Source organism: Pristis pectinata, chromosome 5, assembly GCF_009764475.1.
Source record: "Pristis pectinata isolate sPriPec2 chromosome 5, sPriPec2.1.pri, whole genome shotgun sequence".
NCBI classification, from domain to species: Eukaryota; Metazoa; Chordata; class Chondrichthyes; order Rhinopristiformes; family Pristidae; genus Pristis; species Pristis pectinata.
This window is the reverse complement of record NC_067409.1, coordinates 92,117,204-92,133,400: the sequence shown is the minus strand read 5'-3', so window position 1 is coordinate 92,133,400 and position 16,197 is coordinate 92,117,204.

Here is a 16,197-nt window from a genome sequence, read left to right as displayed (position 1 = left end):
CAGAAAATGCTGGAAAATGAGAGGGAGGTCAGGCAGAATCTGTGGGAGGAGAAGTAGTTAACACTTCAGGCCTGGGACTTTACATCAGAAGTGTTCTGACAAAGGGTCCCAGGCCTGAAACATTAATTGTTCCTCCTTCCACAGATGCTGTGTGATTTGCCTGATGTTTCCAGCAGTTTTTGATTTTGTTTCAAATTGAATTTCACCTCCATTATCTCACCAGGAAGTGACAATATTTCTATTGTTTTATCATCTCATTGAATGGCTTCAAATCTCAGCTGGTGATACACTTTAATTCCATAAGTATGAAACAACCAGGGTATGTTCTCTCTGCAACAATAGTTGTTCTAAAATGAGAGTGAACCAAAAGCAGAAAATATAGAAAAACTCAGCAATTCAGGCAGCATCTGTGGAAAAAGAAACAGTCAACATTTCAGGTCTGCGACTTTTCATTAGAACTGGGAAAGAGAGAGATGGACGTAGGTTTTTATTGGAGGAAAGGTGGGGGAGTATTGTGAATATCCAGGAGGGTGACCGAACAATAAATATTGGCCTGAATATCAATGAATAGCCACCCTGCTCTTCTTTGAAGCAGAGCCCTGGAGATCAACCCAGCCATTACAGCTCAACTCATTTGGGGGATATTTGTAGGATCAAGGGTTAGAGGCTGAAGTACATAAGTTAGTTGTAACAAAGGATACTCAAGATGTTAAGAAATAGTTGCAATAAGGCAGAACATATTTTGCTGACATTTCTTGAATGCTGCTGTTTAAGACACCTTGATCATGTGGTTGGGGGTCATTTCTGTGTACAGATCCAAGTTATGGCAGTTAATAACTTTAACATTTCTGTCTTATATCAAATCTTTAGTCATGGGAAATGAAGGAAGTTATGACAAGTATGAACTCCTGCAGTGAGTTTCTCCTTCCAAAGCACTGAAAGAGCTCTTACCATGGAGGCAAATAAAATCCTTTGTAACTCTGACCATACTTGTAGTGCTTGGGTTCTCTACTGGACTTTGAGATGCGTTGCTGAACAAATTCACACAGACATGAGGAACCGCTAAAGGCACTGCTGTTTATTTCAATAGCTCCTCAGAGACTGGCTTTGGAAGCTTCTACAAAGAATTTAAAAGTTCAGACAACACTGCTCGGAACAGTATTTGCAGAGGCAGCTGCCTTAAAGTAATAGTGCCTCTGCAACCAAACCAAAGTAATGGTGAACTATCTGCCTTATCCTTCACAATAAATTCGCACCTCTTGGCAATGCTGACCACACCATCCTTATCCAACACCTTTCTCCATTGCCCAGAGTTTGTTCTCACCTGATTGCATTCCCACCTGTCCAATTGCAACCTGAGAATCATCAGTAATGGAGCACTGCACTTCCCACTTAAACTCAAGAACCATTCTATCCAACCAGTAGGTGCAGCAGGTGTCCCTATCTGCTGGGCATCTGATCAACATTACTTCAGGCTTCAAACAGTATTTATATGTCGTCATCAAAAGAAAGGTTCAACACCGATGAAGCCTAAAGGTTGGTGACCTGTCACAGAAAATGTATGCCAAAATCATGGGTCAACATGAAAAGTATTATAGCTGTAGGGAAAGCTGATTTCAGCTGTGCCATATGCTTATAGAAAATAGAACAGTACAGCACAGTACAGGCCCTTTGGCCCACGATGTTGTGCCAAACTATATGAACACCTCCTCCATGATCAATCTAAGCTTTCCCTCCCACACAGCCCATAACCCTCCATTTTTCTTACTTCCATATGTCTAAGAGCCTTGTAAATGCCCTTATTGTATCTGTCTCTACCACTACCCCTGGCAGTGCATTCCAGGCACCCACCACTCTCTGTATAAAGAACCAACCTCTGACATCTCCCTTGAACATTCCTCCTCTGATCTTAAACGGATGTCCTCTGGTATTGGCTATTGACACCCTGGAGAAAAGGTGCTGGCTGTCCACTCTATCTATGCCCTTCATAATCTTATACACCTCTATCAAGTCACCTCTCACCTTGCATTGCTCCAAAGAGAAAAGCCCTAGCTCATTCAACCTTTCCTCATAAGACATAATCCAGGCATCATCCAAATAAATCTCCTCTGCACCCTCTCTAAAACTTCCACATCCTTCCTATAATGAGGCGACCAGAGCTGAACACATTACTCTAAGTGTGGTCTAACCAGAGTCTTATAGAGGTGCAGCATTACCTCTAGGCTCTTGGACTCAATCCCCCGACTAATGAAGGCCAGCACACCATACACCTTCTTAACCACCCTATCAATTTGTGTAGCAACTTTGAGGGATCCATAGACTTGGACCCCAAGATCCCTCAGTTCCTCCACACTGCTCGGAATCCTGCCATTAACCTTGTACTCTGCCTTCATGTTCGTTCTTCCAAAGTGTATCACTTCACACTTTTCTGGGTTGAACTCCATCTGCCACTTCTCCACCCAACTCTGCATCCTGTCTATAGTCTGTTGTAACCTACGACAACCTTCTACACTATCCACAACCCCTCCAACCTTCGTGTCATCTGCAAACTTACTAACCCATCCGTCCACTCCCTCATCCAAGTCATTTATAAAAATCACAAAGAGTAGGGGTCCCAGAACACTACTAGTCACTGACCTCTAGGCAGAATATTGTCCATCTACTACCACTTTCTGCATTCTGTGGGCAAGCCAATTCCAAATCCACGCAGCCAAGTCTCCATGGATCCCATGCCTCATGAATGACCATACCATGGGGAACCCTGTCAATCACTTTACTAAAGTCCATATATGCCATATGCACCACTCAACTTTCATCTATTGGTTTTGTCACCTCCTCGAAAAACTCAGTTAGGCTCGTGAGGCACGACCTGCCTCTCACAAAGCCATGCTGCATATCCCTAATAAGACTATGCTTCTCCAAATGCTCATAAATCCTGTCCCTAAGAATCCTCTCCAATAGCTTGCCCACCACTGATGTAAGACTCACTGGTCTATGATTCCCAGGATTATCTCTAGTACTTTTCTTGAACAAGGGAACAACATTAGCTATCCTCCAATCCTCTGGTACCACTCCTGTGGCCAGGGAGGATGCACATATCATCATGAACACCCCAGCAATCTCCTCCCTCACCTCCCCTAGTAACCTGGGGTACATCCTGTCCCATCCTAGGGACTTATCTATCATTATGTTTTTCAGAAGCTCCAACACTACCTCTTTCTTAACCTTAACATGCTCCAGCACATCAGCCTGTTCTACGCTGAACTCACATTCGTCAAAGTCTCTCTCCCTAGTGAAACCTGAAGCAAAATATTCATTAAGGACCTCCCCTGCCTCCTCCACCTCCAGGCACATGTTTCCCCCTTTATCCCTGAGTGGTCCTACCCTCACTCTCATCATCCTCCTGTTCCTCACTTATGTGTAGAACGCCTTGGGGTTTTCCTTAATTCTACTCGCCATTTTCTCTTTTAGCTCTCCTAAGTTCCTTCTTAAGCTCCTTCCTGGCTACCTTATAATTCTCAAGAGGCCTACCTGATTTTTTGCTTCCTAAAGCTCAAGTATGCTTCCTTCTTCCTCTTGACTAAATATTTCACCTCTCTTGTCAACAATGGTTCCTTTACCCTGCCATCCTTTCCTTGTCTCAGTGGGACAAACCTTTCCAGAACCCCATGCAAGTGTTCCCTAAACAACCTTCACATTTGTTCTGTGCATTTCCCTGAGAACATCTGTTCCCAATTTACGCTCCCAAGATCCTGTCTAATATTGTCGTAATTAGCTCTCCCCCAATTAAAAACTTGCCCATATTTTCTTCTCCTATCCCTGTCCATGGCTATATGAAAGGTCAGAGAGTTGTGGTCTCTATCTTCAAAATGCTCGCCCACTGAGAGGTCTGTCACCTGACCAGGTTCATTGCCTAGAACTAGATCCAGTATGGCCTTTCCTCTAGTCAGCCTGTCCATATACTGTGTCAGGAATCCTTCCTGGACACACCTAACAAATTCTGCCCCATCTAAACCTTTTGCATAAAGGAGGTGCCAATCAATATTAGGGAAGTTGATGTCTCCCATGACCACAACCCTGTTATTTTTGCGCCTTTCCAAAGTTTGCCTACTTATCTGCTCCTCAGTATCCTGGTGGCTACTGGGGGGGGGGGGGGGGGGGGGGGGGGGGGGAGGGGGGGGCCTATAGAATAATCCCAATAGAGTGATCATTCCCTTCCTGTTTCTAACTTCCACCCACACTGACTCAGTAGACAATCCCTCCACAACGTTCTCCCTTTCTGCAGCTGCGATACTATCCCTGATTAGCAATTCCACTCCCCCCCCCCCTTTTACTTCCTTCCCTATCCCTTTTGAAACGTCTAAACCCCAGAACATCAAGCAGACAATCCTGCTCTTGCAAAGGCCAAATCTCTGTAATGGCCACAACATTGTAATTCCAAGTACTGATCCATGCTCTGAGTTCATCACTCTTATTCTTAATACTTCTTGCATTAAAGTAAAGACATTTCAACCCGTCCAACTGACTGCGTTTATGACCTATCCACTGTCTTTACACCAACTGCTCCATCATTTGACCTAACACTCTGCTTCCCATCCCCTTGCCAACCCTCCCCATGAGCTCTAGCAAACCTGCCCAGAAAGTATAGCAGCAGAAAATTAATACAATGGCATTTTAATCAAACCATCAGAATTTTTTTACCTCATCGTTGTGATTATCAAACTCAGTACCCTACTGTGACAATGAAAGTGGCAGAAATGACTTGAGTAGTGCTTGAGAAGGAAAGGGAAGGAATTGAGAGCAAAAAAGTTATCGTCACCTCACCTCCCTTAACTCTTTAAAGTGGCAGGATGGGTTCTGAAGAGTTTTAAAGACAATTTCTGGGGAGGGAAGGTAGGTCCAGTAGTTTCCTGCTGGATTTAGCCGGGATCCTTCAGGAAAATATTTCATCTTTTTACAATTCCAAAAGAGATGGTGATTCAACGGAGAATTCAGATATTTACCTTGTTTCATAATCCGTTCAATGTTCAACAGCTCAGATGTTTCCTTGTATTTTAGAACATACTATAACCCTGCCCATTGAGAAGATATCCTTTTTCAAAACAGCTGACCCATGGTGCCTGGAATTCGAATAGCAACTTGCAATGTAAGGAAGCTCATGGAAAGAAGATATGTTTCCATTTGTCTTTGTATTCATCAACCAAGGAACTTAATGTTCACGTAGGAAGACAGGAAGAAGGCTACAACTGGAAAGATTTTTTCATGTATAGGTGATGGTAGATATATAGGCCATTCAATGGTGACTGATGAATTACAATACAGCTCACATTTGCTGAAGTCCTTCGGGAATGGGGGAATGACTGGATATTATTAAATTGAATATCTGGCTTTTGCTCTTTAGCTAATAGCAAAGCATCATTTCTAAACAGCATCAGGCATTGAATTTTGAATCTACATGGCTTTTCTTGCATTGGGAAATAAAGACCACAACTCTCTGCATCCTTAATTCATAATAACTTGATTTTTTCTCCCAGTGTTGGCTTCTGTTTTCTAGCTTTAAAAGTAATCCTGGCTTGTTGAAATGAAGAGCAACTAACCTATTCCATCAGAGAGAATTTAACAAAGCAAATAGAGTATACTACACAAGTGCAAATTCTCGAAGATGTATTGTTTCATTCAGCAGACTTTATCAATGGTGTGACTAAAAAATCAGTCAACAGTGAAAACAAATGACAAGATATAGGGGGTAGATTGAATGGAGACAAGGTTTATATAGGTCGGCACAACATCGTGGGCCGAAGGTCCTGTACCGTGATGTACTGTTCTATGTTCTAAATGGGTAAGTGACTAGAAGTGAGAACCACTGGTGATTCAGTGGAGATGTATTCATTTTCTACCACTAGATGTAGCTAAAATACTAATCTGAATAAAATGATAAATGCTGGGATTGGTAGAGACATCTAGAGACACTGAAAGGTACTTCACAAACTTGTCAAAATGCAATGCAACTAGGGGTCCACCCATTAGAAATACATTTTGTGAGGTAGAGCTCAACACAGGAGGATTAGAATTAATCAGTGGAAATGGGAAAGGAATGTCGCATCATTCATGGCCTGATGGATATCCCACAGCACTTTAAACCAACAGAACGTTTTTGAAGCACTGTCACTGTTGTGATGTAGATTAAGAAGCAGCCAATTTGCACCCAGGAGTCATCATAAGCATCCCTCAGCTCAGCGTCCATCAGATCCAAATCTCAAGGCATCAGAAATCTTCTGGTTAAATTTCCTCTGCACTTATCTTCTGGTTGTATTTTAACTCACATTAAGTCGCACTCAATCATCACTGCTCCACTGATATGCCCAATATAAAATTCCCATTCTTGTGTTCAAATTCCTTCATGACCTTGCCTTTCCTTTTTATTGGAACTTCCTGCAACCCTTCAAAGACTCTGTGTTTCTCTGCGTCTGCCTTCTTGTTCATCCATGCTACCATTGTGCCAACATTGCCAGATGGATTTTAATCTATTTAGGTCTTAAGGTTTGTAACTTCATCTTCTCTTGGTCATCTTTTGGTATTTGTCCTTACATTGTCTTCTTTGACCAAGCATTCATTTATTGTCCTAATACTTATTCTTTTTCAATTTTGTCAGAGGCAAATTGTTGTAATTGTTGGAATCAATTTTGAAGAACAGTATAAACATTTATTTAAAAAAAGACACAGATTAATCAGGGACAGTCATCATGGATTTGTAAGGGAAGATCATGTCTAAATGATAGAAATTTTTGAGGAATTAACAAGAAGGATCAATGATGGCAGTGTGCTGATAAGATCAATGTAGGTTATACCAAACCTTTTCATAAGATCCTACATGGTATGCTGGTCAAAAAAGTAAAGTCCCATGGGATTCAAGGAAGTGGTAAACTGGGACCAAAATTAACTCACTGGCAAGAAGGAAAGTGAAATTATTGACAGGCTGTACATTGGTGTTTCACAGGATTCAGTGTTTGATCCTCTGATTTATATAAAATACATTAATGCTTTAGATTTAAATGTAGGGTGAACGAGAAAGATATATGTAGATGATACAAATATTTTCCTTGTGGTTGACAGTAAGGAGGAAAGTATTAGACTTAAGGAAGTTATAAATGGTCTGGTCAGTTGGGCCAAAAAGCAGAAAATGAAATTCAATCCTGTCTGATGTAGTGTATTTGGAAAGGTGCAAAAGGATAAGGGAACACACAATACATGGGAGGATATTGTGAAGAAACAGAGGGGCCTTGGCGTTTATGTCCACAGATCATTGAAGGGAGTAGAAGCAGCCAATCATATGATTATAAGGGCAAATGGAATGTTTTTCATTATATGAGGGTAGATTGCAAGCACGGAGAGATTATACTGGAACTGTGTATAACAGTTAGACCACAGCTTGAGTACTGCACAGAGTTCTGGCCGCGACATTCCAGGAAAGATGTGATTGAACAGAAGATTTTGCCAGCTCCGGAAAATTATAGCAATGATAAAAGATTGGACTGACTGGGGTTTTCTTTGGAACAGAAAAGGTTGAGTGGAGACTTAATTGAAATGAATATGATTATGAGGAGCCGAGATAAAGAAATAGGAAAAACCTGTTTCCTTTAGCAGAGGGGTCACAAACCAAGGGGCATTGATTAAATGTAATAGGTTGAAGGGTTAGAGAGGAAATGAGGAAGAGATTTTCACCCAGAAAGGAGGTAGAGGTAAAACCATTAAACACACTGAAGCAGTACTCTGATGTGTACTTGAAGGAATGTGACCTGCAGAGCTATGGGCTTTGCGTCAGAAGGTGGGGATTAGTTTGGGTATCTCTTTCTTGACTGGCACAAATACAATGGGCCAAATGGCCTCCTTCTGAATTGTAAATTTTCTATGATTCTAATAAACACCTAAGTGTAGCTAGAACCAAAATAAATATTGCAAACTGTTGTATTATTCCTGCTTTACATTTATAGCAACATTATATACATTTGACTGTATCCACTGATTCTCCTATTTTTGTTCAGAGACCTCTGGTACACCTCTGGTCTCTAAACTTGGATATCTGTTTATTGTTCATATATTACCACCAAGTGACAGCATTCACATATAATTTGCTCTGCTATTCCATCATTGTCATCCAAATTTGTATTTGAATAGGCAAGTGGAGACATAAAAGACTGCAGTTGCTGGAATGTGAAGCAAAACACAAACTACTAGAGGAACTCAACAGGTCAAGATGCAGTCCTGCTGCAGGATCTTTATCCTAAATGTCAACCATCCCTTGCCCTCCACCGATGATGCTTAACCTGCTGAGTTCTTCCAGCAGTTTGTCTTTTGCTCCTGGTTCCAGCATCTGCAATTGCTTGTATCTCCATTCCACAACCCCACTGTATGCCCATTTTGAAGAAATTCTCCTCTTCTCTTCAACTGGAGTTCTGTGAGTCCCTCCCTCTGCACCCTCAGCCCCAATGTGGAGTATCAACCTGAAACATTGACTGTCCCTTCAACTCCACAGATGCTACTTGACCTTTGAGTTCATTCAGCACTTTGCTTTTTGCTTTGAATAGGCCCAACCTTCCTCCCAGTAAATGTAGTCAATATTGAAGGTTCAAAAAGATATGGGCATTTTAAAATCAATGTTGGGATGTGGAAATCGTTAGCTAGATCAGCCTATAATATACATTCATAACTGTCCTTGAGAAAGTGGCAGTGATTCACTCTCTTGAACTACTGAAATCAATGCTCACATAATGCTGTTGTGTGCAGGATATTCCAGGTTTTAGACCCAGTGATGATGAAATAGAGCTAACAGGTTCCAAACCCACGTGGTGTGTGACCTGGAGGGGAACATGCAGGAGGTGGTGTTCCCATTCACTCATGTTCATATGTACTTTATGGATATTTTTTGCAACACTCAGGTTAGACTCAAAGATACAATATTTAAGAGCCATCCTTGCCTTTATATTAGCCTTCTGCCCACATCCAAGTTGCCAGGTTTGTTTTCTTTCACCTCTGAAGACTTGCTTGTTATTTCTCTTGGAATGCTGAAGTCCTGAGTCCACTCATATAGCACCCTTGCAGCCAGCTCCATCTCCTTAAGTAGTAACCACTCAGAAGGCCATGACTCATACAGGCTAAAACACATTTTGGAGGATCCTTCAAAATCAACTTTCAAACAACCTCAGACTACAATTATAACTATTTACAAGATCAAGGGTCAAGAGTGCAGATGCAGAAAATCTGAAAGAATACTATACATTGCTGGTAATTCATAGCGAGTCAGGTATCTTCTGTGGAGAGAGAAAAACATAGGTCCTCAACCTGAACTGTGAACTATCTGGTATTGGTATTGGTTTATTATTGTCACTTGCACCGAGGTACAGTGAAAAACTTGTCTTGCATACCGATCGTACAGATCAATTCATTACACAGTGCATTGAGGTAGTACAGAGTGTATTAAGGTAGTACAGGGTAAAAACAATAACAGAATACAGAGTAAAGTGTCACAGCTACAGGGAAGTGCATTGCAGGTAGACAGGTGCAAGGTCAAACAAGGCAGATAGTGAGGTCAAGAGTCCATCTCATTGTATAAGGGAACCTTTCAATAGTCTTATCACTGTGGGATAGAAGCTGTCCTTGAGCCTAGTGGTATGTGCCATCAAGCTCCTATATCTTCTGCCTGATTATGCTGGCTGCTTCACCAAGGCAGCAAGAGGTACAGATGGAGTCCATGGAGGGGAGGCTGGTTTCCGTGATGCGCTGGGCTGTGACCACAACTCTCTGGAGCTTCTTGCGGTCCTGGGCAGAGCAGTTGCCATACAGAGCCAAGGTGCATCCAGATAGGATGCTTTCTATAGTGCATTGATAAAAGTTGTTAAGTGTCAAAGGAGACATGCCAAATTTCTTTTAGAGGATATTTTAGGCAAATGGTTTTTAAGTATGGAAAGAGCCAGCGAGGGTAGGAAGCAAGGAACGGAAGGCTGATGTGGGTGATGGGATGGAGGACTTGAGTGAAAAAGTGGCAGAAGAGATAGTGCACAGCAAAAGAAAGTAATAATGAAATAAGAAACAAAACACGGTTCCAGACGGGGTGCAAGTAGTTACAGTATAATAGCAGAGGTGGAGAAAAGAACATAGTTTCAGTCTCTCCTACTCCATGCCTAATCCCTTAACAACTCTCGAGTACACATCCTCCCTTTGGTTGGACTCTGTCAAAGGGCATCACCATCATCTCAGCTAACCCAGATTAGTCAGCATCAAACCAACGACCTTTCCCTAGAGTGACATCTGTAGCACTCTGGAATTATTCAGACAAGGCGTAATTTGGGTTCAGCCTCTGACCTCCCACTCCAGTGTATGTTTTTGGCATCCTCATCCTTTCCCTTTGGAATCAGGCCCAAATAAAATTGATCATCATGCAGCGTTAGCATATTTGGCTGTATTTCAGAAAAGGGTTACATGTTGTTAGACCAGATTATAGTGAACTAAAGCAGAATTATATGGGCTCAGCTTTAATTATTTCATGTAACCCGAGAAAGTAGTTCCCTCGTGTTTGCCAAGCAGACTCATGGCAGGCAAAAAATAATAGTTATATAGCTATCAGTAAGTAATTTGAAATAAGATATGCAGCGTAAATGATAACATTCAATTTATGTGCATTAAGGACATTAAGGTGATGTTTATCTTGATTGCCAGGCCTTACTGCTAAGTGCCAATTGACACAGAAAGAAGAAAAGCAGATATTTTGTTTTGCTCATTGCAACGTTGGCTGCTCTATATTTTCTCTCCATCCCAAACTGCTTCCCAAAACATGGGAGTTTTCTACTGATGACAACAGGGTTCTGACTCAGTTGATGAATGTCACAGACTTATGCTGCTTTGCGTCAACAGAAATCAGATGACCCAGTTGCTCGCCAGTGACATTATTACACTGACGATTTGGCTGTTGCCAGACTTCATTTCACGCAGACCTTCAGTTGATTCAAGAGGACCTAAAATAATATTCTGCAGTCTTCCTGTGGGACACTGGCTCCACTGCAACAGGCTCCCTCACGAGGGACAGTCTTTTTCCACCACCTGATTATGAAGAAGTGCAGGAGAAGAAGGAAGAAGAGGAGGTAATATGAAGATGAGGAAAAGTAAAATTGGCATCAACTACCCATGGCTCTAGCTGCTGGAGCTCCTAGAAAGCAACTCATCCAAGAGCACCAGTCCTCCTATTTCAAGTCCAAGAATAAATACCAATCCTTGAACAAAAAACATATTAATTGAATGTTGTTTGGGATTTGCTCATTAAAAGCCAGAAGTGTGACTCCAAACATATTGGATTGAACTGTTCATTTGTCATCCTGAAGTATTCAAAGTAATGATTAAGATATAGAGATAGGATCCTCGATTTGCTAAAGGAACCATTTCTAACCCTCAGTACCAGATAACTTCACTCAGCAAACCATAGATCTAATAGACAGTAAGAGGCCTTCAGCCGAGTCATTACTGTTTTTAAGTTAGTCACTGATCTCCCATTTCAGGCTCCTAGTTAATGTCAGCCACTCGTGATACTAACATTTTTCTGGCCTTTTTTTTCTGGCTGTAGAATTCTAATTCTGAATGCCGAGAAGAAGACTTTGCTGGAATTTCACTAAGTTCTGCTACCTCCACAATATTTACACCAGTTATCTGTTTTGTAGCTATAGGCTACAGATCCCATAGTGTGTTCCTGGTTTCCATAATTCACTCATTCAGTGCTGGAGCTCTGTTCCAACCAGGTCCTGACAGACAAAGTGTGTCCCCTTCAGCTTTGGATCACACTTCCCAACAAGAGCTGAGGCAGATTTGTAAAGTACAGTAAATCTCCAATAATCTGCTATCCAACTGTTCAGAAATCCCAATGTTCTGTATCTAGCACAACAGGTAAGGTTTGTTGTGCTCCCTTTCACTCACCCACTTCACAGTTCCTGCACTCCCTCTGACACACTGGGGCTCTAGTTCCCAGGCTCCCTTTCCACTCACCAGGGTTCAGGTTCCTACACTCCCTTTCATCACTGGGGTTCTGAAGTCCATAGTCCCTTTCAACTTACCTGCTTACCTGGGCCCCAATCCCTGTACTCCATTTAAACTTATCAAGTTCACTGGAGAATATATTATCATACTGCATAATAACAAAACAAAATTGAACTAAAGGAGTGTTGAGGTATTGACAGAAATAACATCTAATAGTCTGAAAAATCCGCCAATCTGGCACCACCAATGTCCCAAATGTGCCAGGTTATCAGAGTTTTATATGTATGTGTACAATGAAAGTTGTGCTACCATCTGAGACTTCATTAGAAATATCATTGGAATTCTCAGCGATGCTTCCACTGCCTGGACATCCCAGAACAGTTTTGCAGGGCTTCCCAACATTGGGTCTTGAGGCTTATGTTTGTTTGCTGTATGGTCCACAATGTTGCTATGATTGAGGGCTTTGTAGCCAGGTTTGTGGATGATACAAAGGTAGGTGGAGGGGCAGGTAGAGTTGAGGAGGCAGGGGGTCTGCAGAAGGACTTGGACAGGTTGGGAGAATTGGCAAAGAAGTGGCAGATGGAATACAGCATAGGGAAGTGTACGGTCATGCACTTTGGTCGAAGGAATAAAGGCATAGACTATTTTCTAAACAGGGAGTGAATTCAGAAATCAGAGGTACAAAGGGATTTGGGAGTCATAGCGCAGGATTCCCTAAAGATCAACTTGCAGGTTGAGTCAGTAGTAAGGAAGCCAAATGCAATGTTAGCATTCATTTTGAGAGGACTAGAATATAAAAGCAAGGGTGTAATGTTGAGGCTTTATAAGGCATTGGTCAGACCACATTTGGAATATTGTGAACAATTTTGGGCCCCATATTCAAGGAAGGATGTGCTGGCATTGGAGAGGGTCCAGAGGAGGTTCCAAGAATGATCCCAGGAATGAAAGGGTTAATGTATGAGGACCATTTGATGGCTCAGGGTCTGTACTCACTGGAGTTTAAAAGGATGAGCAGGGATCTCATTGAAACCTACCGGATATTGAAAGGCCTGGATAAAGTGGAAGTGGAGATGTTTCCAGTAGTGGGAGAGTCTAGGACCAGAGGGCACAGCCTCAGAATAGAAGGACGTCTCTCTAGAACAGAGATGAGGAGGAATTTCTTTAGCCAGAGGGTGGTAAATCTGTGGCATTCATTGCCACGAAAGGCTATGGAGGCCAAGTCATTGGGTATATTTAAAGCAGAGGTTGATAGGTTCTGATTTGTCAGGGTGTCAAAGGTTACAGGGCGAAGGCAGGAGAATGGGGTTGAGGGGGAAAAATAAATCAGCCATGATCAAATGGCAGAGCAGACTCGAAGGGCCGAATGGCCTAATACTGCTCCTATGTCTTATGGTCTTATAAGGGCCCAGTCTTTGGTATCAGCTGGGCACCAGAGAATGCGGCAGGAAGGGGATGAGGAACACAACAAGTAGGAAAGGCATCACCCACCAGTGCCCCTGTTTGTTAGAGATCTCACTGAACGGTTCTTTCAATAGCATTTTTTTGTGAACTAACCTGCTCAAAAAGCCCATTTATCAAACAATTTTAATTCATCTCAATCTCATGGTTTTAATAGAAGTAATTATGAATCAGATTTGTGTAAGCTTTTAATTTTGGTCTTGTGTGTTGATGTTTTCTAGTCCTCCCACAAAGTGTGTCTCCACTGCATGCACTGGGGGCCAGGAGAGTGATAGCACATTAGACCATTGTGGTGGGTGACCTTGAACCGCTTTGGGGCTTAAGGTCCCAGCTGCACTGTCAGGGCACAAACAAAAGGCACTGATAAAAAGGAGATGGCAGCAAGTTTGATGTCAATCAGGAAGCAAAGAGCAGGTGTCTCTTCTATGGACCCAAGACTACTGCCCTGGTTTATATCTCAGCGTTCCAGTGGCTCAGCATGGAACAGAGTGCAATGTGTGATGCTCTGGAAGTTCATGTTGATCCCTGAGTTAACATTGTACAGAATGACCTCCATGAGATTAAACAGGACTTCTCCATGTACTGCAGATCTGTAAACCAACTCTCAATCACCTTGTCCATCCTGTATTCTCCATTGAAGTCCTAACAGCCTTCTTTGATAGTTTGGCTCCACTAAGCTATTAACTACAGCCATGCTAATGCCCTTTAGCAAGCTAGCAACTGCAAATGTCCTCTGGTGAAAGCAACTGTGGTTTGAACAGCGGAAAAGCAATTTTTTTCCTCTGGGAGTAGAGGACATTCCCAGCCTGACCTGCTGAGCATGTCTTCCTGCTCTGCATTTTGCAACTCCTACATTCTTTTGTCTATGTTCTCACTCTCAAATTCACTCATTGACCTTGTTTACAGCTTATCCCCATGGTCACCCAGGTTTTACCCTATTAGGGATATCCCCCTCCCCCATCCTCCCTGCAACCTTCCTCACTTCATTTGTCTCTTTCTCAGTTCTGATGAAGGGTCTTCAACCTGGACTATTAACTTTGTTTCTCTTCCCACAGATGTGGCCTGACCAGTTGAGTATTTACGCTTACTGTTTTTATTTCAGCTTAAGCATTCCTACTAACTGTTAGCATCCTGAGTGGCTGACGTTTACTGCAAGGCAAGTTGAGTACTGAGCTGGACTGATTTTATGGGGACTTCCTAGGCCCTTCTTGAAATATTATCATGACCTATTTGAACTGTTTTGGTGTATCTGATGAAGGCCTGATACACTAGCCTAACTAACTTTGGCAAGTGACACACTTCTCGTGTGGGTTGGCTGCATGCTCAATGCTCATCATATTGGAAACATAATTCTGTAAAATGAGTGCAAGAGCAGCAAGTGGCTAGGTCTTACTGTGTTCCTCTCAATACATCAAATTATCTTGAAATGCTTTTTTTTTCCAATCATTAGAATGCCACACACCAAGCCCCAGAAACTGTTGTGCAATTTAGTGATTTATTGGTTTATGGTAAAAATAATGATCGCTGTAGTTTGAGACACTTCTTATCCTTAGATCTTATTTTCCGCAGACTGAAGGGGTGATATTAAAATTACAACTATCCCTTGTGCTTTTGAGAAGGTCATGAACCATGGCAATGTGCGGCTGTGTTGTGTTTTCATAATCTTCGTCTTAATGATTTTGAGCATACTCAAATGACAATCATTAGCCTTCATATTAAACTTTCTGTCACAAATGTCTTAATTCACATTTTAATTTGGCAGACTTAAACAAGTAAGGTGAGTCCAGAATGATTTTGAAACTGCTGGAGGTAGCTTGAATTTCTAGCACTGCAGCAAAACTGCTCTTTAAAATCAAAATTACATGTAGTACCTCATAATGGAAGCCCATTATTTTTCAATCTGGCTCATCAACACTGACAGGCATGGCTGTGAGACTGCATTTATCAATGTACTTTAAATATCTTAAATTCAGAATCACCTTCACACTGAATTCAGCATAATAAAAAAATTGAGCTTGAACCTGTCTTCTTGACTATCGAGCTCTTTTCTTTATTTAAAACAAGATGAATGAAAGTATCCATCTATTATCCTGTAATCACAATTAGTCCTAATCTATTTTATTTGGACCTAAACCAATCTGAACAAACTTCAGCTTTAAAATGCTCCTTTTCTTTTGATACAAGCAAGTCTTGCATTCAGTGCAAGGCAGTACACTGTGGTGCACATGTCCACTATTGTGCTTTAAGTGCAACATTATAAATCACATTTCAAATTGTATGACACAATTATACCTCTGGCATAAATACTAACAAATCTGCAGGAAGACTACTTACTGATTATTGGCAGCCAGGAAGCTACTTATAAGCAAATGTAGCGGAATGGTTTTTACAATGCTTCCATGTCCATGTGTGAAGTTAAGCATGTATATATATTTTTTGTCTGAAAATGCCATTGTAGATAGAATTCATATTTACTTAGTCATTTTTGAACTTGTCCTACTCTATTCAGATTTGAACAGCAGAACTGTGTCTTGAAATAATTATCCACTTTATAATGACAGAGCTAAAGGAAAATTATGAAGCCTAAAGCTCCACTTCTTCAGGCATGTTCCTCTGATTAGTGCAGTTTTGAAAGCACTTTGATTGTGAAGAAACAATGTCAACTGCAGGAATCGTCATTTATCTGCAACTGCTAGCAATCACAAATGGCTATTACACAGA